We start from the raw sequence: 24,322 nt of genomic DNA, 5'->3' as shown, positions 1-24,322 counted from the left end.
ACAATAAATAAAAAACCTTTATTAGGTACACACAAGTGATAACAAAATAAAATGTCGGTCTTCTAGCAACAATTGCTGCACGAGCGAGACTACGCACGAATGTTCTACCAACTGACTGTGACTGACTGACTGATTTTTATTGTAGACAGATCTCTAACGACTAACTTATTGAGGTCAGTCGTTCTTTATATTTTAAGAATTTAATATTGTTTATTGACGATAAAGCGTGTCGGGTTTCAATTTAATGTTAATGCGATTCTTATGCCTTGATGGGTTGCAGCTCTGCTCATGATTGCACATGATTTTTGTTCTAATTTCCTGAGCTTGTCTGTTGAGGCGGTCCAGTAGCCGAGGCGATAACGGCGCCGGTCTTCACACGCTTGGCTTGGAGTTAAAATGTTATCCAGACTGCCTTCTTGTACGCAGAACTGACTACCTTGCGAAGGGTAAATCAAGTCACAGAAAGCCAGGAATGGCAGGCCGAGACTTCTCGAGGTTGAAGAGCCAAAGAAGAAGTCTGAGCTAACAGAAACATAGAGATAATCATTAAAATATTAAAAAGTTTATAAAACTCTAACAAGGTTTAAAGGCAACTTATACCAACTATTAAGAAATTTTATTTACATAGTTTTTATGGTTTATTTGAACACTTCTTTTATGTCCTCTTTGCTAATGCACACATTTCTCAGGGATTATCCACTCAACATGCATGCACTTGTGGCTCGTGCAACTTGAGGAAATTATTTACTCCTCAACCAAATTTGGTATGAAATACAAGATGTTTATAATTAAACTAAACATAACTACAAATTAATATTGCTGCTGATTTCACACATGGTTTTATACCTAATATTCCTCTGATATGACAATTTATATAATGCTCATTAACATCTTCGAAATCGTGTAATTATAAATGATACAATAGTTATGAATTCATTCGAGGTTCTTGAAATTAAAAACAATCCGCAACAATACGTTACTCCTTCCATCAACAACGAAAAGTTTAAATTGAAAATACGCTTGCCTGAAATGTGCCAAACGGTGCATTTCACGCTTGCCGAATGCGCAGCGAACCAAACGAGGACGACGTGAATCGTCGATGTGTAAGCCAAATGAGGCTGAAATGACGCTTTAAAACATCTTCAAGCATAATCTCCCGGCCCGGCGTGTATGAAAAAAGACTCCAACCTACACACACACACACACATCTGTTGATATGGTTGTTGGTGGTGGTGGTTGGAAAGCGCTCGAGCAGCACAGGCACGACAAAAAACCCTTTCGACGGCAGTAATGGAAGTCTTAGGTTGCAGCGGTCTTGGTTGGTGAAACCATCGAGAGAGCATTACACGACACGATAAATGCGGATTATATTTCTTCATTATAATGTTAGTGGGTGCACGGTGGTCCGGTGGTCGGGAAAAGGGGAGGCGAGGGGGAGTCTGTTTTGAAAAGGTGCACCAAGAAACGACGGAGAAAATCACTTCTTTCAGAACGTACGAAAAAGATGACGACGACAGTGCTAGATTCTAACCGATATGTCTCTAATGAAAAACACACTACACCCGCAGCCGTCGGCCGATGGCTTTTAAGGCACGGCGAAGCGCAGGGCGCTGAAGCCAGAGTCGTCGCCAAGACTGGGCGTGAGCGTTCATCCTGTTGCTGAAATTCCTTGTACAGTGTTTGTGTAAAACCTTCGCCAGCTTCAGCTATCGACCGGCACACAAGCACGAAACTAGCACGGGAAACATGGTGCCCGAGACAAAGGATAAAATTATTGATATTTTACGATGAAAATTATCTCATGCGAAAGATAACAAGGCGTCTACGAGACGGCACCGAAACGAGGCTAGATTAAAGAGACGACGGTCCTGTCCTGGGGGCGGGTTGCGACATCGGAACCCAAACGGGGAGGTGGATTGTTTATTTTCTTGGGTTTGGATGAAAAATATGATAGAACCATGACAACGTTTACCGATTAGCAGCGCAACGTGCCGGATCAAAATGCCGACCGGGGTGATATTGACGGCGCGTGATATGGGGCCTGATATCTTCAAGGCAAACTGTGCAATCAGCGTTTTAAAAAGAATCAATTTCAACATGCCACATTTTGAGTTAAGCAGTTACTTTGGTTGATAGTTTTAAATTCATACAGAAGTAACAACATGTTAAAGTTGAACTCTCCAACGCAACAAACATCTTATATTGTGGAACGTCCGCTCAATACATATCAACATGACAAACCAAAACGTCAGAGTAATAATCAAACCTAGCTTTGACTCGGTTCCGATTCCGAGGAAATTGAATCGACGGTTCTACGTGGAACCGATTGAAACCGTCCGGAACCATCTGGAATCATCGAAACCGTCGGGACGGCGGAAGCGAAGGATCCGTCCGGAACCGCAAAACGAATCTGAAGTCGGCCAGAAATAGCGAGTACGTGTCGAACGATTTTCAAAGTTGATAGTTTTCATAACGCCTCACGTTAACATTTGGGATGATGCAGGGCTATATTGCTTGCGCGATGCATTTTAATAGGGAAGAACTGAAGAATAGTACAGATGTTTCTCTACTCGTGTGTTATTTGTGGACCTACCTGGCGAATCCAACGGTTCCGGACGAATCCGGATGATTCTGAAAGTTCTTACGGTTCCGGACGATTCCAGACGACGATTTCAATGGTTCCGAACGATTCCGATGGTTTGAATGGTTCTGGACGGTTATTAACGATTTATTTTAACTTGCCTTTTGGAACTGGCCTCGATTTTTTAACCATCCAGAACCAGTTTCGATTGCGTATCAGCCAAGTCCAGCTCTACACCCAAACCTTTCCGCTTGAAGAATCGACCACCATAATGAGCAAATCGCTCCAAAGAATTTGTATCTTTTCGAACGATGACGGAGAAAAAACCCGCTTCAAAAGTATCAACGCTTTAATTTATGCAAAAACGGCACGAGCGGCAACTCTTTTGCCACAAGCAAATCCAGCCACTAGCTGAAGCAAAAACAACAAACAAACCCCAACCTTCTGTAAGAACTTTGAATTGAACGCTTCTCCGTCCCTGTCTAAGCCTGATCATCTGTCCGGTGCCGATCCGACGAGTAGTATCCTTCGGGGTGTTGCTATTAGCGTAATTGTTTCGCAATTCTCTGTCCAAGCGAAAAGGACACACGCAGAACGTCCCCTAAGCTCCTGGCATGGTACTGAGGCTCTCAAAGTTGTTGCAGCATTACACAGCGCTCAGACCATCGCTAAAATGTAACAACTCGCTCATAAAATAATGACGAAGCTCCATTGTTTCGAGATCTCGTTTTATGAAGTCGTTAAAAAATTTGCCTGCCTTCTCGTCGGGATCAAATTCGATCCGGGTGATCCGGCCGGTGAATGGATTTCCATTAGTGAGATTGAACTGTCCTGCCTGAACTGTTCGGTATTAAACCCTGCGAGCCACCTCAATCAAAGCGCTCGGTCTGCTGTTGTCCTTTTTCTCCTAATGAGCATCCTAAATCGAGTTCAAAAAATGCTAAAGTTAGGATTGAGGCTACACTTGGTACGCCTGCGAGATGTGGACAAAAGGTGGGCAAATTAAATATAAATAATACCACCATCGCCACCATACCTTGGAAACAGCACAAAAAGTACACAAGAACCAGGTAGAAGTGCACTCGAATAATGAAAGTTTAGCTAATTCCCTTAATACTTCTTCGGCTTGAAATTTCTGCAAAGCCAGCAGGAACCAGTGCACGCATTAAAGCGAACGCCAGCCCTTCAACGAACAACAGGAAGGGTTTGCGTTGTCGAATGGTTTCCAAAGGCTTACTCTGATTGTCCGGAGTGTCAGACGGAGTTTTGAAGAATTCCGGACGGCCATCGGTGGCGAAAAGGGGTGGCACGAATGCAAAGTTATTTATCCTTCCGGAGCTCCCTATTACTGCGTTGGTAAGACGCTAGCCATGATCCTTCTACCGGTTTGATCAATCGGTATCGCACCAACTCTCCGGCTTAATGATGGGCGGCTCGGAGCACCGAGAGAAGCAATAAATTTTTATCCCTCATTGTTTGCCCTAATGTTTGCTCGTTTTTAATGGGTTGAAACTGTCAGAAGTGGCATTACCGTGCCCAGGACCGTACCCGGCCATCGTAATCGCATTCTTACACCGTTTTGCACCCAACCAACTCCGCAAATGAAGACCCCAAAAATGTGCTGCGAGTGTTAGAAATAGCACTTTGGATTTGGAATTTGGTTTTCCTCAGTCGGGCAAGGCGTTCAAGTATCTGTATCTGTATGAGTGTTTTTTCCTTACTTTGAGGTAGAGTTTTATAAATCTCCCTTACGTCCAGCCACGACCGGTCCAGCTTTTGGGGTTGAGCCTGCAACAGACAGATTGTACATAATACTCTGCTCGGTACACCTCAAGCAGCTTGATGAAAGCTGACCCTTTGCCGAGCTAGCAAAGCCGCCGGTAGTAGTAATCCAGTGCCGCAATCCGAATCGCCCCCGTTTGCTAGCGTACGAAAGTAATAAATGTACAGCACTCGGGTAGCATTATGAAAGTTGTAAAATGAATAGAGATAAATCAAAAGTTAAGAAGACGTAGAAAGCAAAAACCACCGGCACAACCTCACCTAAACTGGGCCACCGCTTCCGAAGCCAACAGCTTTCAGCGGGCGAGCGGATGACTAGAATGCGGCCGAGCATTCTCAATGAACCTTTCGGGTTGTACGATGGGTTGAAAAAGTTTAGACCAGTTGCACCTCACGTCCAAAGTGCTGCGGTGAGAAGGATGAGCCGAGCCTCGCATACTTGCATCTTGGCTGCTTTGGCTCGATTCGGCTACTTTGTACGGTCACGCCTGAAGGTGCCAAGAAGTTGCACGCAGCGTCCGGGCGAGACACCGGCGCAGACCGGGCGACGGCACAGGTGTAGCGCCCCGGGGAAGGTGTTCTTCCCGAGACGGAAACCCGGGCCTTGGGAGACCTTGGGCAATATGATATAAGCAGCAGTAGTGTGTTGGGGTTTATCGTGCCCTTTTTCCACCAGCGCCATGAGCCGTACTCGCAAGGGATCACTTTTTGTAAGTGTTAATAGTAGACTGTAATTAAGAAAGTTTTCATTCAGACGACGTTCAATTAAACCGTTGTCGTCACATGCCGTGGTCAAGAGCAACGGCAACGCAACTCCGCCCGGATCGGCGGGGCGCAAAAGTTACCGGTATCCTATTTTTTCTCGCTTCGCTCGCGCCACGCTCATACGATTCCCTTGCTGGTCGGGTTTTTGTTTTGACTTTTTCGAGCCAGCAACAACCGAGCAGTACAGAAACCCGGGGTGGAAAATATTGTGCCGGCAGATTCTGGGTACGATTGAGTTTAATTCGAACCCTCGCACTCGCACTGGTGTCTGGTGGCGAAGCGTGAACCTTTGCCGTACACCACATACACTGTACGGTGGAAGCATTTCCTTTTGCACTGGATGAAAAGTTTGATGAAGCCTTCAGGGAGCAAAAATACTTTGCAACCACTCCCGTTTTTACACGGAAAGAGATGATCATCTTTGTTGATCTTGATGCTTTTTTTCGCCAACAGTGCTGCGGCGAAAGAGTGTTTGATTTTTTGTCGTACTCTATGGTGGAGCAACTCATATCAATTAGCTTTAAGGAGTGAATCAACAAAGCTTGCAAGTGTTTCCTTTAAGTGTATTAGGGTCATGCGGTAAATAATCCTTATAATAAAGCTAGCAATATTTTTGTAGAATCATTTTGAAGTTTTTGTGTGTTGGGCAACAAAATCATGTGGTTTTTTTAATGCGGTGATACGATGACTATCTTATAAAACAGCAACATAATATAACGAGACAGAACATCAGCATGGCTTCTACGAAATGTTTGTGATAAAATAAGAGAACTACCCATGCTTTCAACTCGTTTAAGTCCATGGCTGTCAGCTACTTTTGCATCTGTTTGTAGAATGACTGGAAAATGGCTTCCGACTGAAGTTTGCCTTTAAAAATCTATTGATCTTTAGTAAGAGGACCTAGACTTGCCATCTCACAATGAAGCATCCATCATTCTAATGATATTTTAAAATATACTCTGAGTGATGTATATCTTCCAAATGCAATGTCCTGACTGAGGATTTTATGTAACAGTAATTTTCTCATACGTCAGATACATCAGATGACGTCAATACGGCAGACCAGTAGCAATCATAAAAACCTTTGCAAACATATGTAAGGTTTGTGCTTTATGTTTCTTCTCCATGTAGTCCAGGTTTATGTGTTAAAATCACGTTAAAATTTGCTGTTCAGCCAACGATTGGAATGTGATATTACGTCACATACATATTCAAGCCACATGATGAATAGGATATGCTACAGTGACACATGTTAGGCATTCAAGTTTTTATTGATCAAAACTATTGGTTCTTCAATAGTTGCTTCAAACCAACTCAAGCGCGGCAAACAGTAGTTTGAAGATAAAATACGTGATGAAAACGATGACCCTCAACCAAGTTTATGATTATTTTAAAATATTCTACTATAATGCTACAGTACAGCTCATTAAATAGTATTAACATACACGCACAAAGCATAATATCAAAAAAACGTACAGGTGTTTCAATGCTTAATTTAGCACCCAATGGTGCTACGAACATCAACCACAACCTATTTTATTCATTCGGCCGTTTTGTCATGATAAATTGTCACTGTCTATGAATGGCATGTTAGTGCCCGAAGATAGAACATATTTTTCCCCGGCACCGAAATTGCATTTATGACATGCCAATTCTGCAATTTGCCTACGGAACACCATCTGAGCCACCTGTCTTCCGGAGCCTGTTGCTCACGGTCGTTTCGGGCGATGGATGGAACCCGGCAAGTATGGAGAGGTTCCGTACGAAGAGCTGAAAGCTGTCAAGCGGTGCACAGATGAGAGCGGTTCAATTAAAATTATTTTGTCCCGGCAGCGCAGCGCAAACCTGTCATGCTACCCATCATTCAAAGGTAATTTAGCCACCAGAAGAACAAAGCCGAAGCAGCTGTCAATTATAATAACGTTCCATCTTTTCCGATTCAGTTGCCATCAAAAGCAAAAGGCAACCGGTGGTTTGAATGAAAGGTATCGCAACCGAATCCGTGAGACGGGGTGGACGCTTGTGGGTGCGTGGAGGAGGGGGGCTTTGAGTTTTTAAAAATTAACACTTCACTAGGAATTACTTTCCCGGGTGCCAAGCCACTATCTCAAGTATTTTCGTTGCCTGGTGGAGAAAGGTCCTCCGGGTAGAAGAAGCCCGATCCTGGCGAGAAAACGATGTCATTTCCATGAAATTTAAAGTTTGAAAAATCTTTTCCATTTCCCCGCGCTGCTGGCGGAACCGAGTATTTCGTGCCCTGTTCCTGCGGATCGAGCGACAGAGCGAGTGAGGTCAAATCACATTCAGGTGTCGCTGTGCGTACCTGGGCCAAAAGTTTAAGCACCCACCTTTAGAAATCGGTGCTGCAAAGCGTGCAAGAAATAATGGACCCCGGCATGGAACGTTTGAGTAAAAGCCGGACGGAAAACTGGTGCAAAAGAAGCAAAAAGGGAGAAAAACTTGAATCCGAAAATTTAAATTCTTCAACTCCGGCATCCATCCCCAGCAGGCAGGGGTAAATGATGATGGACTCCCGGCATGTACGGTACCGATCCTTCACTGTAGCACAGCTTCGCACCTTGGGGCCGCTGCCACCGCCGCCGCCGCCGCCGTTTTGTCACCGCTGTCTCGTGATAAAAACGAGCGGCAGAGAGACTAAATACTCCCAAGGAGATTAAAAGCTACGAGCCAGTTCGCGACACAAAGGAATTCTTAATTAATTAGCTTGAATTATTTGTTCTATGCCATTGTGCGAAGTTGCCCCGGAAGGCGTGGTGTGGCAAGCGCCGAAAGGCAAATGGCTGAGTGTGAGTGGTCCGACGCCCGGCGGAAGTGTTCGGTCGGAAGACGCTTTAGCGCGTGGGCTGGGCCGACCCGAGAGATAGAGGTCGAAAAGCCAAAGTGAAATGTTGTGGTTGAGCGGTTTGGACTCGCAATCAAATCAGAAAACTCGAAACAGGGCTTTGATGTGTCATCGTGGCGGTTTGAGGTTTGATTTGTGTGTGCGTGTGTGTGTGTGTGTGTTCGAGGAAGTTTTGCTCGATTGTTCGATGCGAAGCGATAAGTTTGAGCATGGCATGAGTTTACTTTTAACCCGGGTGTTGCTGCTGGAATGGAAAACTTTAGCCCAAACCAAACATCACACCGAATGCAAGTCCTCACGAAGCGAGGCAATAGTGTGTAAGGATTTGGTCAAAGTTTTGCTAATGGTGCTTCGAATCGAACCCAAATGGCCGTAGTACATAGCAATAAATGTAAAAACGCGGTTGATTCCAATAATTCATCGGCAACAGCTGGCTGCCGGCAGCCGGTTCCAATCGGTTCCAAACTGTTGGCCGCAAAGGCCAGCACGCCAATAACCCCTTTCGGTAGTGTGGAAAAACAAAACTAATCCTTAATGTATTCCAAAGCCTTCCCTGGTGGAAGTAAAAGTTTCTCCCAGAGGAAAAGAGGAATCAACCGTCGTAGCCTACTCTCCACCATCATCTTATCCCCGGGCCGTGCCACCGAGGATGACTGACCCCTTAAGTAGTGCCGCGGTAGCGATCGGGTCGCGAATGGTATTTTGGGCGGAACAAAACGATAAATCATTCCAGCCGGAACTAAGAACTTTTCAGCGCTCAGCACTCGATCCGGATGTTGCGTGCTTCGTGCGTTTTCACCCGATGACAAAACATTCGTCCGCAAATTAATAGGATCAACTTTTGGAGGTTGGCGTTTCTCGGCACCGGGAGTACGCTTTTGTTTGTGCACGCTGGTGTCATTCATATAGGCCGTACCGTACCGGGCAGAACCGGGTCGGAGCGCTGCTGGAAGCGAAGTCTTTGGGGAAAGTTTGGTTGCTTTTTGCTGCTCGTACAGTCTACTGCGGCTTAGTGTTGTAATTTGAGATTGTAAGCGTTCGAGCATGCAAATTTCCACCCAAAAGAAGGACGCGAAGCGATAAATTGGTTTCTTATGCGTAAGTTTTTTTTTAATTTTCTGTTTATTGGGAAAACGTTGGAAAAGAAGAAAAGGCACCATTTTGTGATGACCAGAGTGCCAGCTGTTTGAGGCAGTAAAAACAGAAAGTATGCTACAAATAGTTTTAGTGTCCAATTAGAGTCTATACCATGTTGAGATTTTACTCAGACAATCGACAAAAACCCTTTTATTTTTTCATATATAATAAATTGAGATTTTTAACCTTATGCGTTCGTATTCAAAACGTTTCGCATCTATAGTAAAACATGTTCAAAGTGCTACCCATATTCATGTTAAAATTCAGAACGCTTTTTGTTGGAATTTGAGCGTCCTTTATTATTTCAATATCCTTTAATGATTTGAAACTACAAAAAAATCATCCTACGCTTGCGAACGCATCAGCAATCATTCCGAATGCAACGGACCAATTCTATTTGGCCTTCTTCCACTTCATCCTAGCAAGAGTCTAGTTCAACTTAGCCATAGTCCAGAAACGGCTTAGTCCAGTTTTATATGGCAATAGACCATTTCATCCTGATCATGGTCCAGAAATGGTTCGCACATTGTTAGTTCTTCTCGGAAATCTTGTAACAAGATAAAACAAAGAACAAGTATAGTTTCACTCATAAATTCAGGAAATGTATCGCAAAACTGTCTTATTGACACTTACACTAGGATCTACAGTCTGATTCGAACGATTGTAAGGTTGGCTCCATTTCTCTCCATTTCCATGGTTCTCTCTCTCTTCTTGACCTAACGATCTATTAGGTCATGCGTGCTATTTCCGGCTTACTACACCTAATGATGCCACGTAGTTGGTTAGTCAGTTCTCACTACATCAAGCGGAACATTAGAACCAAATTCTGTTAATTTGAATTCCTCTTTAAATAGCGGTTAGGGTCCTGCTAGAAGCCTGCCAGTTTATTTTACCCATTATGTACGTGGCATTATTGAATCCACTAGCCAGCTTATGAAATAAACTGAGCCGTCATACGCCCATGATGAAGGGATTCAAGTCCTAATGGAAGGCAACTCTAATGGTGACAAGGATATGAATAGATTCTAGTCGGTCAATCCGATATTGTTGGAAGTGTCAGTCTAACGAATTCAATAATCGATCTGATAATAGCACAAAAAAGATATTTGAGCTCTGTATAGGTCTTTTAAATCTATACCTAAAAGTAAGACAAAACCTAACAAACCAAACGCTTTAAACAGAGTAATTTCGTAATGTTCACGTAAGTGTCAACCTACTGTCGTGGAACCGATTTCCGAATAGACTACATCCACTTGTTTACCACATTCAAGCTTCGAAATGCAAGAGTTCAGCAAAAATAATAGGTTGGTTTCTGTGATGCGATTTGGTAAGCATCCATTTTATGTTGGAGTAAAATATTTCAACGAAAATATGGTAAGCAAGAACTCCAACTTTTACTCAACGAAACCTGATCGTGATTTACACGTGATTGAGGCCAACTATTAGGAACTGGACGATGACTTTGAGAAAATGAAAAGGCATAGTAAAGACTCATAGAATGACAGAGGTTCCCAATGATTGGGCTTGCATGCACATGACAGATGTCTAAATAATATGATAAGTTGAAGTGGTTGGATTAAAACTCAATCCACTAGCAAGTGGAACAGCCCCTCTCAGACATTTGCTAGGAAGGAGGCATTAGCAGCGGAATGACAGTTTCTGTGAAGAAGGATGGTAGCGTAGCTGTAATTTGCCTTGCTCGCTCCATGTTATGACAAGCGCCATGAAAGGTTTGTTTCACAACCCAGCGGGAACAAGCCATCGGTTGTTGATTAGATCCTGCACATGGGCATGACCTAGATTTCATTCGGAGAATTTTATTTCAACACATGTACTTTACGCAGAATATACCCAATTCCGTCACATAACTCCACTCAGCCCAACAGAACTACACCATTTTTTTGTTTCTTTTGTAAAAGACTTTTTCATCACATCGTTGCGTTGGCAACTCGAATCTCCACCGCGCCACGTGAATGAAAGAATTCTACACCGTTCGCTGCAAAACGCTCCAGCTCGGCTCAATGAGCTAGCTAAATGGTCTCGTAAATAAAATATTTCCTCCCACAGGAGCTGAAAGCAGCATTCAATAATACTATTTGATTACGTAGCGTACAGCGTGATTAATATTTACATTGCTTTGAACAGTTAGCGACGCTTTGAAATGTAGCGTGCCCGAATGCGGCTTTCCTCGCTGTCCTTTTTGGACTTCCCTGGTGCTTTCGCTTTCTTTGCGACTTAATGTAAAATTGAACACCATCAACATCGATTTCGGCTTCAATTCAACCCAGCTTTCGGATTCGGAAGCCTGCAGAATCCGACCGTAGCGGACCAGAATTAAATGGAGGCAGTTCTCGAGATTCCCTACCCAAACTTCGAGGTCCGGGTCGACGATGGAGGCGATACGCGAAGATGCAGCAGATATTTATTTACCACCGTTCCCATTGCTGAAGCCAACGGTTGTGCCGTTGTGTCTATTTGCAAGCGGGCAGATGGGCTGAGCAAAAGGTTTGCCGCTCGGGTAGCATTCGAGAGCGGATGATGTTGGGACCAATTTAATCAAGAGTCTTTATACATATTGAGAAGATTGCTCGTCAGGCATCAGGCAACGGATTGCCCCCCGGGAGTTGACTGAGCCCCGGTAATGTCTTCTCCTAATGCTCGGGTCGGTATTAAATGCCACGATTTTCTTTTCCACGCTGCTTCAACGCAAGCCGCGCTCGGAGGGTCCTGTGCAATGTTTTTTGCTTCCTTCTTGCGTAGGCAATATTTACAAAGAATCACCAAAAATCAGAAACAAATCGAATACATTGATGAAAGCTCAAACAATCTGCATTACGTGATGAGGAAGCGAAGGCCCACACAATCAGTGGCGAAGGATTTTGGGGATCACGTTCGGCTCACTTTTAATTTCGTCCGTGATGTTGGCACTCACCGCCATCCTATGGTTTTGCGCATGAAATCCGTGTGGATGAAAATAGAAAAGATAAAGTAATGTGTTTTCTGCACTAGATCCTGACTACTCACGCTCTCGGCCCTGCTGGTGAGAAAATAGCGAGCCAAAATTGTATCACTTTAGCCAAAACGCAGTCCACTCTACCTCTACCGATAGAAACAGTCGTAAACGGGTGCCATAAAAATCATCGCAGATGAATAAAATATACTAATCCTTTTACCCCTTGGACGGTCGGTCCATTCCGATTCCGCAATCTCGGCATTACTCTCGCAATGGGGCATGGCTGTCCAAAAATAGTCCAATCCAAGCCAAGGTGTCGGCACCGGATGTTGCTGGTATTAAATATTTAAACCAGTATCATCACTTTCCTTCGCCCGGGAGTCCATTAATGCTGGTCCGGGGAACGATTCGCCCATTATGCGCTCGTCCGGACGAGACGGGACGGGTGCAGTCGGGCGGTCCACCCTGGGGTGGTAGGTGCAGCAACAGAAAGCTGTAAACACCCAGGACATGTGGTTCTGGGCTTTGTTTCAAACCGAAATCTTCTCACGTTTCTCGGTTTGGTTTTACCTGCATGCAACAGCTTCAGGCGTCGCATCAAGCAAAGCACTAAGCCACCGGTGAGATATTTATTGACCGAGGTGTCAAGCCACAAAACCACACCATCACCGCTTTTGGACGGGGCTGGGGTGTCAAGGTGTGAGTGTGTGCTTTTTCTTGCCCCCGAAGCGTTTGACCAGCTTAAAGTAGTTTAAAATCGTTAAAAGTTTGATTTGGGAGAGAGTGTGATCACAAGGAAAAATGAGCGTGCATCATTGTTGAAGGAAGTCCCGGAACAATAATTATTTACTGAGAGGGTAATATAACAAAGCTTTTTATTTTTTCTTTTAAAAACAATCAGTAAAAATTTTGATTTTTCACCGGATTTTTTATAAATTGTTGACTTGATACTAGGATATTTTGCTATTCAGAATATTTTTATAACTGAAATGTCGGAATATTATCATTGTTGTGAATTATTAAAGTTGTATTGACGATTATATTCAATTATTAACGAATATCACAATCGCTGCTCAGTTCTAAACTGGCTCACCAAATAGTCCTAATTGTAATTTTATTATGGGATGTCCTTAGGTATTTGCACCATCAACATGTGAAAAAATTGGAATATCAGATGCTTACCTTGTTTAACTTTATGAAGAGAAACAACGTTGAGTAGAAAATTCTTTGTCTATATTTTGTGAGGTTATTTCGTTCTGTAGGTTCTTATTGTTCCACTGATAGTGAGGGTTCATTAAAGATTTGCTGATACATTCAACATAATTTAGCAAAAATTTACACTTATAAACTTTTAGTACTTTTTAATAATCTTCTTCTTTCTTGGAACTACAACCTTTAGAGATCTTGGCCTGCCATTTCTGGCTCTCTGTGACTCGATTCTACCCGTAGCAAAGTAGTCAGCCTTACCGTACGGGGAGGTGGTCTGGATGGGATTTGAACCCCGGCCGTGTCATGACCGGCGCCGTTGTCGCCTCGGCCACCTCACCGCCCCAGAATAATAATAATATCAATATGAAATTCAGCATCATAATTGGATGAAAAAACTTAGAAAACTCTGTGACTACAGTCAAATGTCAACCCAAAGAAAAGAAAGAAGCATGCAAATATTACATAGGCAGGACTACAATGCCTCTTTGAGAAATTCAGTCCAACTCCAACACCCAACAGGCTCCAATCTCCACTCCAGCCATCATGCTCACTACGCTCCTCTACGCCTCATTCAGTGTGAATCGCTGACGAGTACCTTCCTGGTAGGGCATGAGCTGGGCATCTAAACTATGTACCCCAGCCATCGTTGCCTTCTGGTTTCGGCCCCTTTCAGGATATTTACACCACCAAACACCTCAGCACAATTGAGGTTCTCCACCCGATTTCCTTCCACTGAGATCCAAAGAAAAATCTGTACCTAGAGGACTACCGAACGTATCGGTGTTCAAAATATCGTGCATTTTTTGTGTTATTGGAGTCTTCTGAATCGCAGGAGTTTACAGAAATCGCAGGCAACAGAACTCTTCTACCATTAGGATCGTCATTGATTGTCTAATTATCAGTCACATATTTGATCTTGGACTATGATCCTCAATCTGTTCAAATGAACCACCAGTTTCAGGCGTTTATGCCTCACGTACTCCGCCACCGTTGTCCACTCATTGAGGTTGCGGTCATACGCAAAGTCTAAGGATTGGAATGATCGGGTTGATGGAGGTGCTAGGTATTAAGTGTATCGTGACAAGATTCTGTGAGGCTGCTTAGAACGTTCAGATTTGCAAGTTGTTACTAGACTGGAGTTTATCGCGCTCTTAGATAGTCAGTGATGAAATTGAATATAATATCGACTTAAATCCTCGACGTTTGGAAAGTATTTTGTTAGAGCATCATATTACATAGTTGTTTACGTATTTATATTTGCCACTGCGAAAATAAAATAAAAAACTGAAATATTTTTAAGAGAACAAAATGCACCCACTCAATCAACTCTGAAAAAATCTAATAACCATTTCTACATATCTGTTGCTAACAAAACAAACTAAATCCCACATAAAATTTTCCCACAGCAAACTTTGCACTATAATGCACTTCACATTACTCATTTGTTTTCTCTCGTTTTTTCTCCCTTTCATTTGCAGGTAAGCGGCAGTGAAAAACTTTTTTCCAGCGGATGGATCAGCAACAGGAAGGATATAATTTTTGGGCGACGAAGCGATGTTCCCTTCAGCCACGTATGCTTCAATTTCATAATTAAAGTCCAGTTATTATTCGGTCTCATTCGACGCATTTTTCGCCCCATTCTGCCTCCACGCTAACACGGTGGCTGGAACGGGAAGGCGAGGCACGAGGCAGGAAAATTTGTTCGCAAACAAACATCCATAAAAATATTAATTTCATTGCAATGTTTACTATCCGCCCGGCGGGAACGTCGGCCCGTGTAAACATGAAGTCGGAGAAATGCTCGGGTTTGCTGGTGTAAATAATATTCGTCAAACAAGTTTTACCTCTTTTCCTGCTTTTTTCGAGAGTGAATGTGTGTGTGTATGTTGTTGCACAAAACGAAACGCTTTCGACAAGTCCCCATGACACATGACCACCACCGAGTGCGCATCCCGTTTTGCCCCGGATGCATTCGCCCCCAAGTGCAGCACGTGTCGTATGGCAAATCCGATGTAAAAACGTATGTTCTAGCGCATTTCACGCACGTCTATGTAAAAACTAACCGAGTGAAGCTCCAAATTTGATAGCTTTCCAAAAATTCATTCCAGCCGAATGTGAATCCTCGGCCCTTTCAAGCTTAATTCCCCCTATCCCGGACCACGTCAGTGCAGCTACCTGCAGAACGTGTTCCGGCCCTGTTCATTCCAATGGTTGAAAATTGTTGCTACAAATGGAAAACACTTTGCAATCGTTAATGAAATTGTAAAACCAACGTGGAAATCGGTGCGTTTCGTTGCCCTTTGGATCCGCGGACCCTTGGGAGGAGGCTCGGCCCGGTGAGTCCAGACTAAAGCTTACAGCGCTCAGCAACCGGTACGCTGAAGAGGCACATAAATCAAGCATTTACCTTCCCACCGACGCCTTCCCACAGGACAACTGTGGGGAACAATACCGAAGGTGAGCTACATTGTCCCGGTAAAGTGGGAAGCGAGAGCTTACACGGCAAAATGGCGGGTAACTAATTAATTTGTTTTTAACCATGTAATTTAAGTACATTACATCAGCATTTTTTTCTCGCACCTCCCATGGCGATGCTTCACTCCCTCACGGTCATTACCGATTACGCGAAAGCGGTGCTTTGAATCGGTCACAGGATTTTTGTTCCTTTCTTGACTTTCGTTCTACCGAACAGGCCGGTCGTTCTACCCGCTCAGGGTGCCTTTGATGCTTTTTTTGACAACCCAACGATTTAATGTTGAATTATGCGCACTCCGCCTTTGTCGTGTGATTCGGCTGCTTGCCGTAGCACTTGCTGTTGATTGTGTGAAGGTGGTTGTTGAGCTTTGGTTTACTCGTTTTTTATCGCCCAACACCAACGAACCAACCAACCAACCAACCAACCAAGCAACATTACTTACACACCTGCGTATGCGTTTGTTCAGCGTATCGTAAAACAATTCATTCCTCACCAGCGGACCGGCGAACTCAAAAGGGACATAAAAAGTGGAAAATAAACGCACCCAACCTCCAGCACCACGATCATAAATAACTGTTCTTCATCCCTCGTAAATGTATCAACAACAACTCTATCAGTTGAGGCATAAATATTGAATTACATTATCATTAATTGTTTCGGTTCCACACTCGCTGTCGTCGCTGAGGATTGTTGTTTTTTTTTGTTTGTGCCCTGCTCATCGCTTCATTAATGCACTTACTCATTTTACTTTTAGGGTTTTTTTCCTTAACGTGCTGATACCATGTTTAATTTTACCGAGTGTTTGCGTGTGTTCCTGAATCGGTGCGGTTAGGCCGATTATTTACGGATGCTAATGAAACATATCTCTCTTCGCGTGTGGTTTGCGTCCATTCGCATGATATGTTTGTTAAGTTTATGTCACACATTAAAATATTTTATTTTATTTTTTATTAAATGACTCACTTGCATTAAGGTTTGCACCAACAAATTGGCAAAGTTTCAAGGTAAAAAAAATCAGGTTTTTTATTAAAAAAATCAATCTCCTTCTTCTAAGAAGCATTCTTTTAAAACATTGTCTTCCATTTCTTGACGACCCTTCCAAGATAAGCTGAAAACGTAACCTTGACAGGTGTAAAAAATAATGTTTGCCCAATTTTTACCAATTCTTGGGTATAAATGCTTTACTGTACCTGTATCAAGGGCTCAACAAGATTGGATTCTCAGTGGATATTTTAATCCAAATGAAAAATTTAGAGAGGATTTTCATTGAAGCATACAAGAAAAACTTTTGATAGCTGCTGTAGTGACTTACCGCCAACACTACAACCTCGAAATGTCTAGGCCTGCCATTTCTGGCATCCTGTGAGTTTCTGTAATCTGTAGCTCATTAGTCAGTCTGGCGTACAGGGTAAAAGTGGTATGGCACATGGTGAATCACTGGAATGTGAGGAGGAGGGGTGATCGGAAAGCTGAGAGAGAGGAGTGAAAGTCGAGAACGTTCAGGAGTAGACCAGCAACACACACGCTTCTAGCAACAGATCGCCGCTACTCTAAAGATACTAGAGAGGCATAAACTTCTGGGAATTGGGTGTCAATGTCGATTGAAAATTCGCGAATAAGAGGTATTGTACGCTTTCGTGAGGATGTGGTCTTAGTACTCCTTGAAGTTCCTTTTTGGCGATACAGATTCACATAATTTGCGGCCACTTACTTGAGGCCTCTAACACAAGGTTTCTTATTCTTATCAGCTCCTTGGCTGATACCTACTCTTCACATTCCGTCAGAAAAACCGATAACCAGTAGAGTGAATCTGCAGGATACAGGGATTTCTTCTTCAACTTACAACCTTGAGAGGGTTGCTTCCTGCCAGGTCTGACTTTGCTTACTTTATTTTACTCTTAGTGGAATATTAAATGCAGGTTGTCGGTTCGGCTATCGGATAACCTTCTACTATCATCCAAAAAATATATCTGAACATACGATCTTCACATCCTACAACACCTCTTACGTCGACGAACATCCTGCTGTCCTGACATTTCCTTCACCGAATATCGTACAAGCGCAACAGACATTTATAATAAAATTTTCCATACTGCCTTTGCTGAAGGACAGGAAATTATCAAAGATGTTCCCTGATTTTTTTTGTTGTCGTACATGTCAACTTTTTCGTTTTAACGTTCAATGCGACACATCAATTATCGGTGCGTAATCCTTTTGATCCTCAGCTTTCAATGCAGTTTCGAGGTTCAGAATTAATTAAAATCACTTTTTCGTCATTGGTTGGGCACCGATTTCTTTTTTGTTTCGTTGCTGACTACGATTGAAGTTATACAGCAATAAAAAAAAGGAAATTGCAGACCTCTTCGTCGATAGCGGAACCTAGTGCGCTGCCAGTGCGTCCGACCGTCGAGAAAATCTAATTTGAATTTGTATTCATTACATTATCCTGCCCGGGGATCGTGGATTAAGTGTATGTCCGGTTTGCGATATTCACACACACACATATACACGCGCGCACTGGGATTTTCAGAGCTTCGGAATCGGAAGTATTGCGCCAGGCGGTTGGTGATTCCTTCATGGCGTGTAATTAAAAATTGACTTCCCGATAGTCCGATGCGAGCCCCCGGTTGACCGGTGCATACTGATTTATTTCCATTTAATCAACTGCCTTTAGGGTGACAGTTTGACCCTTTGCGTTTCGCCACTGTCCACACCGTATTCGGCCAGGATGTTGTGTGCGTTGTGCTGGCGATGCAGGGAAAAAAACAGGAGACAGAGCAATTTCTTTGTAACTTACCGGAACTCGCACTTTCTCGCTCCCATCTGGCGGATGGGAGAAGTCTTCCCGCTGTGGCACGGCTCTTCTTTGTTCAATTGCCTGCACTGCTCATTCGACGGGGAAGACGGGTGGCAAAAAATAATTTACATAGAAATTGCATTTATCATTTGTAGCTTGTTGCCCTTGAGCGGACTGGTTGCTTCGGGTGAAGTGCTCGCACGCTCGAAGGCTAGACACAGTTCGCAGTCGAAATGTAACGAGCCCGGGTTTGAACGGATCGGGGGACTCCGTGCTACAAGGCACTGTAGTTAACCGCCGAGGCAAGGGTCGTAGGGCCGAAAAAACCCTACGACTTGCCGGCTGACAGCAGCGTACCACCGCTTGCATGTGCGGTTTTGTTTACACGCAATAATCATATTCATAAAACGGGATCACACATAATTACACACTCGTGCTTACACAAACTCACACAGTCGTCGGTGCTGGCAAAATCCCTTTCGAGCAGCTATCAGCCAGAGCAGTGAAACTCACACCCTGTTGCACGCCTGTGATTCTCGCACTCCTTGGTACTGGCTGCCAGCACAACGAAGGGGCAGAGACTCGAGAAGGGAGTGCGGCTTGTTCACAGCAATGGACGAGCGTAGATTGGGATGAGTATTCGCTTGTGTGCGTTTGTGCGTGTGTGTACCATGTGAGGGTGCGATGCGTTTGTGTGATTTTGCCATTTTAATGTCTCAATATATACAATATCAACGTTCTACAATTTCAACCTGGGTGCGTGGGGTTGCTTTCGTTCACCCAATGATGCGTTAACCCGTACGTTACGTCTCGACATACCACGCCGAACGTGCCAGGGTGCCATCCCACTATCATCGGGGTGCTATCTAATGTAAACAGTCCACCGCCGCCACCACCACCACCACCATCATCGTCGACGATGATGACGCCGACGACCCGTCACCTATTTTGAATATATCGATTTTTCGGTCGGTTTTCTGCCAACTCCCACCACTTTTGGTCAATTGCGTCGGTTTTGAAAATCGTTTCCGAACCGCTTGTCAGCTTAACCGACGGGTCCAACCACTTTGCACCGTGCCCTTTAATGCTGATGAACTCTATGATGAATAGGAAGGCAACATGTAGTGTGGTAGTGTCGGAAGGGGAATTCCCCCGGAAGGGGTAAAAATATTGCAGCTGGAGTTTTGATGATTATATCGGGTGTTAAATAAATTAAAAATCGAATTTAACTTAAAGTGTCTGTTAGTACAGTTGCTTTCACATATGAAGCTTAAATAAGGGAAATTGTATTTTAAAATAGATAAATCGATGTTTGAACCCCGAAGTCAGGAGAAACCCTGATGTAGGGCCGACGCAATTCTGACATGTAAAAATCAATGTTTGAAGTAATGTTTCTCACTCTCCCAACTTAAGTAAATTAACAAAGTTTCTAAACGCCACGTATCTAAATCCGTTTAAAACTATCAAGTCAATAAAGGCACGAGTGTTAATATGATAGCAACTCTCCAATTTTACATTTAGAGGGTCTTCTTCTTTGTTTGCGCTTCTGTGAGATATGGCCGTGATACGACAGGGAAATTCAGCTGGACTAGTCTTAAAGCCTGATACAGGAAAGGCAACTAATGGCCATGTGTCTTTTGGTAAGGCTAGAATAATTAAAAATAATACTCATACTTTCGCTTCTGAAGCCGTAACGAACATATTTTCTTCCGGACTCCCGTACTCCTCTTTGACAGCGACTTGACAAGGACTCTGAGGCCTGAAAACTGACGCAATATTGTTAGCTAAATTTTAACCCTTAATGCTAATATGAATGATAAGATGTTCAGGAGTGAAAGGACAATAAGGAATGACACAGCTAATTGTACTAACTCGACTTCGGTGGCTGGTACTGTCAGCGGTATTCTACTGGACAACCAAGCACGTAAAATCATTTCAGGAGGACCTGAACGGAGGAGATTGATTATTTACTTCAAGCTGAATAAAGTATATCTTATCTCTTCAAAACATATTTTGCTTGTACACACCTAACAAACCTTATGAGCATCATACATCGGACACGGTAAATTGCTTCCGAGTTGGAGTTGGAAAACTTCAATACATTTCTTAAGGTAGCTGCACTTTCCCTTTCTACCTATCCCATGGATAGCCTACATGTTGAATCATACTACTCACGTTACTTAAACTACTTAATGGATTTCCATTTTCGGTGCAGTTCATAGAGTTCTTCAAGAGGATGACTCGAACAAAAAAAAAAATCACAAATACTCACTCTTTGCACACCGTGTCCTTCGCTGACTGTTGGCGATGAGTGAGTGTATTTTCCTGATGACCGCATACCGGGCTCGAAAACGGATTTAAGCCTGCCCTCCGGACGGGCCGCAGAAATTTGTCCGGCACTCAAGATAACGAGTGTTGGCTTGAAGTTGATCGTGTTTATTTCCAGCAGCTTTCGTTAGGCGTAATTGTTTCGACAATCGAGCCAGCACCGGAGCACACGAAGCAAAGCGGGCGGAAAATGTTATCCCTCGTCGTCCGGAACGGCTGGCAGGCCGTACCACCAGCGCTGCCTTCCAAGGACTACGGCAACCGACAGGCAAATGGCATATTTTGCCTCCGTCGAGTGGGGTTAACGTTAAGGGCCACCGGTTTTGGTTTTGACTGGCTTTGTCCGTCTTCAGCACAGTGTACATCGTTCGCTTTTCGATATCCTTCAATGCGCACCAAAGGCCCGAACGGACAAAAATGTCTTATCTTCTACTTTGCGGCCGGGCGCTACCGGCGCACGACCTAGCACGACGGGAACTCCAAAGCGCAATCCAGCACCAATGGCCGGGGGCAGCTGAATTTGGCGTTAAAGGTTTTGCGAAATCTTTCCGTTCGATTTTTGAACTGAAGCATACAAAAACGGCTAGCTCTCAATCAAAGTGAGCGCCATGCTTGACGATGGATGGGTTCGAAATACGACAACTCGGTGCTCCGCGGCACAGTCGCTGGCATCCAAACGAGCCAAAGGAAGTGAACTATTGAGAGTGAAGAGAAAAAGGTTAAGAAAATTTGAAAGAGCCTGAAGCAAACGAAGCAGAAGCCAAGAATTATTTTTCATCCCCTTAGTGCGATTATTCCGAGCACTTTCGGCTGGTACTGTGGGATCGCTCAAATAATGTGGCCACCGTCGGCGGAGAAGCAAAAGAATGATACGAAAACAACAACCACAGGATGCTTGTAATGCAAAAGACAGCAAAAGCCACCCGATCCTTACACACACACACACATAAAAGACAAGTTTTAGAGCCACAAGGCATAGTGACAGTTGGCCCCGGTAAGGTCAGGTGCTGGGTGTGTGGGTGGTTTCTGTGAGAAGAAAGGCTGATGGCATGCTGCAAAAATGGAAGCGGTCCCATGACTTCATTCACTTGGGTTGCACATCCACTTTGTTCGGCTTTACGGTCTCCAGGCCATGGTGTCCGTGGTAACTTGGTAAGCGCCTTTGCTTCCCTACCGTTTCGCACAACAATGACAGTAATGCAGATGAAAATATTGCGTCAAATTTATCTTTGGTGCTTGATTGAATGAAGAGTTCAAGAGCAACCGCAAAGGATTTCTAAAACGTAAATTGTAAACTACAATTGAGCAGTAGAGAAGAAAAAGATGTATTAAATGCAAATCAAACTTCAATACAAAAATGATTTGAAATTGATGAATAAAATGTAGTATTATCTTTTCTACATTGAATCCTGTGTTAAAGAAGCTAGCATAAGTGTCGCTCGGTCGCAAGCGGCCTTATTATACCGAATTCACCAATATCTAACAAAATATTGATTGCTGATTAGGCCATTGAGGAATCTGTTCCTTCGACTACATATCCCCGCACAGATATTTGTCAAAAAGCTGTCAACTGTTCTTTCAAGAGATTGTCACTTGAATGACTCCATCTTAGATATTCACGATACATTTTGTAAGATAAAAGCTCTGACCCCTGGTTCCAGGTTAAACTACAGTAAAACCACCAGTCAATACAACTTTATTTGACTAAGTTCAGTGCTAAGATTGTTCTGAAACTGGAAGTGATCCATTATTTATTTCGCATGCTTCCAATTCTTAGACAATTTTGCAAAATTATTTAAGATTCGTAATCAACAGGTCGTTAGTAAGTGACTTAGTCGTTCTGACTACTTTGTCCAGGGATACAACTCTTATTCGATACCAATCTTGCAATCAAGCTACTTCCCTAGAGAGAGGGAGACACTTTTTCATCACAAGGAGCTAGGGGTTTATTGTTTAGTTTCCTTATTATTTTCGGTTTATCATTGAAATATGCCAATAATTTATTGAGCTCGCTTAAATGTTCGGCATAAACAAGATCTAAGAGATCGATCTCATTTTTGCTATTTGTTCATTTTTGCTATTTTTGTCTTGCAAGACTTATTGTTATCCCATAATTGGATAGTTAGTCCTCACTATGGGAGAACGGACCAAATGAGACATGAACCCCAGTCCTGTCTTGTGCAGACCGGCGCCGCTGTCGCATCTACCACCGGGCCGCTCAACAAGAACACTTTTACCTACAAAAATATTTTATGAATGTTCCCGATCTTATTTATTTTTCTGTACGCGTTTTGTGAGCATCTCAATATGCATTCATGCTTAGATAAATTTGGGATATTCATGAGAAATATGGACCAAAGTGGCTCAAAACTGACTGATAACACTGGAATGTTACTATGATATACTGTAAAAATGTGATTCCAAAGTCAACAGAAGTAAGCCAGGATGGCTAAGATACTGAATAGTTGATAGTAAAATCTTTGAATTCAGTCTTTTTTTTCTTATTCATAAAGAATGGCCTGGCCGTATTGCTATGAATTCAGTCTTTATTCCTGATAAACATGTTGTAATATGTCTAAATAATGGTCATTTTACAATACTCATAAGAGCAAGCATACATTTTGTATTGCTCTTGTTAACATTTTCATTTCTGCAAAGCAAAATGAGGTCAAACGTCATAAATGTGCTGCGTTTCTACATTTCCTTCATCAAAACACAACAGGCAAGAAAATAAAATTGGTTAAATAAACTAAACGCATTCGGTACCATAAACAGTTTACATGCATAACTTTTTCTCTCTGATCGATCAGTTTTATTATTTCCTCTGTCATCGTATTATTTTATTTATTAATTATTACGGACTGATGCCGTATTGTCTGTCATCGTATTATGTCCTGGAATAAAAATGGACCATACACTTACTTAACACGTTCCTGCAGTGAGCGTATGAATGTTTTTGAACGAGCATGAAAACTATATCTTACACACCAAACGTTCCCATTCACACATAAGCATACAGGCCGATTCCTAAAGGTTTGCGATGGTCCTGCTTCTCGGTCGCCATCGGCTCGAGGCTCAGCAGAATTGGCGGGATAGCATTTTATATCGATAATTGGTTTCATTACCGTTGGTACATGTTTTACTCATAAGCGTACGATTGGATTTGCTTCACTACAGCGATTGCATTTCTGTCGCCAAGTGCGTTTGATTTTTACAGCCGACGTACACGAATCCAGCCCGATGCAGCCGCAGGGGTATCATGGACCGTGAGTGGCTGGTTTTTCCTCGGTTTTTCTCCGGCTCATGTGTGAGGATCGGACCATGTAGCGAGAGACCTGTGTTCGCACATTACACACACGCTCCAGGGTACGTGGTTTGGTTGGCGAGATGAATTTTGAAGCTGCAAACCCATTTGCACCAATCACATACAC

General features: G+C 43.3%; 1 protein-coding gene across 24 annotated transcripts in view; it reads left to right on the top strand.

Moving 5' to 3' along the window:
* The window catches only part of LOC118511858 (CUGBP Elav-like family member 4), a 345,265-nt gene that overhangs the window by 148,257 nt on the left and 172,686 nt on the right, over positions 1-24,322 (top strand). The window lies entirely within an intron of this gene.

This window comes from Anopheles stephensi, chromosome 3 (genome assembly GCF_013141755.1).
Source record: "Anopheles stephensi strain Indian chromosome 3, UCI_ANSTEP_V1.0, whole genome shotgun sequence".
Classification (NCBI taxonomy): Eukaryota; Metazoa; Arthropoda; class Insecta; order Diptera; family Culicidae; genus Anopheles; species Anopheles stephensi.
The sequence above is the reverse complement of the archived record's forward strand: the minus strand, read 5'-3'. Positions and strand labels throughout refer to the sequence as shown.